This window comes from Elephantulus edwardii, unplaced genomic scaffold (assembly GCF_000299155.1).
Source record: "Elephantulus edwardii isolate Elephantulus edwardi_28Jun2011 unplaced genomic scaffold, EleEdw1.0 scaffold00012, whole genome shotgun sequence".
NCBI lineage: Eukaryota > Metazoa > Chordata > Mammalia > Macroscelidea > Macroscelididae > Elephantulus > Elephantulus edwardii.
Window position 1 is genome coordinate 24,023,830 of NW_006399762.1, and position 2,076 is coordinate 24,025,905.

General features: G+C 42.4%; 1 pseudogene; it reads right to left on the reverse strand.

Annotated features, from left to right (window-relative positions):
* LOC102848999 overlaps positions 1–2,076 on the reverse strand; it is an 84,196-nt pseudogene that overhangs the window by 25,625 nt on the left and 56,495 nt on the right.

Below are 2,076 nucleotides of genomic sequence, written 5' to 3' on the forward strand. Positions count from 1 at the left end.
GTAAGGTTTATAGGTCTTAAACTTTCTGGTTGTGGAGAACTCTGAAGACTCAATCCTCCTAGACTAGAGGACAGCTGGTTCACTCCAGGATACTGCTGAAAAGACATTTCAAAACAAAACACACAAAAACAATATTAAACAAACATGAACAAAGTATCTTTATATATATATATATAAATTTCATCACATACAAAAAGCAAAGAGAGAAGGAAATTTAAGTCTAGTTTGGTAATGGAAGAACAATATAGAAACTCAGTTCAAAGAGCAAATAAAGCTCCCCAAACACCTCAAGAATACTGAGTAACTATGTATCTTACCAGTCAGGCTAAATAACAACACAATGTTTCAGAAACAATGCTTTCAACATCAAGACTTAATTTTTAAATTTTTGCAACTGTCCATTTTCAGAATAAGGAGTTTTCCACATAGAAATGTATACTGATATCCAGTAAGTACTGCTTTGCTTATTTGTTATCTTCATTTATTTTAACCAGTAAAAAATTACAATGCTTGCTATTTCTCTAAGTATACAACTCAGTGGCATGAACTACACTCAGTATTATACAACCACTATCTATTCTACTTTCTAATACGAATTTGCCTATTCTGTTATTTCCTATAAAAAGATCACACACTTCTTTTGTGTCTAGCTAAGTTCATTTAGCAAAATGTTTCAAGCTTCCTCTACATCTTATTACATATCAGTATATCCTTTCTCTGGCTAAAAAATATTCTACTGGCAGCTATGCCACATTTTGTTTATCTATTGATATGCTTACTAACAGACAGATTGTTTCCACATAATGGCTATCGTGAACAATGTTATGATGAACACATGAGTAGGAGAATCTGTTTAAGTTCCTGTTTTCAATACTTTGGAGCACATATATAGGAGCAGACCTGCAAAGTCATATGATAATTCTGTTTCGCATTTTCCACAGCCATCACATTATTTTATATTCTATCAGCAATGTATTTTTCCACTTTTTTCCCCAAATATAGCCTCAATGGGACAGACTGACAGTCACTGCAACAACAGAGTTAACACAGCAAGAGACTGTAAGGATGAAGCAGGGTAAGTCAACTTGACAGCACCTAACAGCAGCAGATGCAAAAAGAGCCCGGGGGAGCAGTGGTTAAAGCGTCAGCTGCTCAAAGGCAGATTTCACCAGTCACTCTGAGTGAGAAATATGCAGCAGCTGGATTCCTAATATTTACAGTCATGGAAACTTTAAAGGGCAATTCTGCTCTGTCCTATGGACTCACTGACTCATAACTGGCCTTTCAGTGGATTTTCTAATGCTGTAAATTGCACAGGAGGAGAATGCTCAGCTTTCTCCCTTGGTGCAGCTGGTGGATTCAAATCACTTGTTTGCATGTGCGCATGTATCTACACGTGTGTGCGCCCTCAGCCCCATGTTAACAACAGATAGTAAGCTTCATTTCCTTTTGTCAGTATTGGCAAACATTTTCTACAAAGCAGCTCTGGAGGCCTAGTGGGTAAGAAGTTGTGCAGCTAACTCAAAGGTGGGAACCCTATGGGCAGCTGGAATCCAGTGGCTCTGTGAGTGAAAAAGGGGCAATCTCAATCCCTATGGGACCAGATGGGCTGCCTGTGGATGCCTCCTCGGTTTCAAACAACTATATCCAGACTCTGGGGCGTGACTACCGCAAGAATGGCAATGGGGGACCTGGTCCCTATGTGGGGCAGGCAGGCACTGCCACCCTTCCCAGGAACTTCCACTACCCTCATGATGGATACGGCCGCCACTATGAAGATGGGTATCCAGGTGGCGGTGACAACTACGGCAGTCTGTTTCGAGTGACCCGCATTGATGAGCGGTACAGGCCCAGCATGGAGGGCTACCGGGCACCTAGTAGGCAGGATGTCTACGGCCCCCAGCCCCAGGTGCGGGTGGGTGGGAGCAGCGTGGATCTACATCGCTTTCATCCAGAGCCTTATGGGCTTGAAGATGACCAGCGTAGCATGGGTTATGATGACCTGGATTATGGCATGATGTCTGATTATGGCACTGCCCGCCGGACTGGGACACCCTCTGACCCTCGCCGACGTCT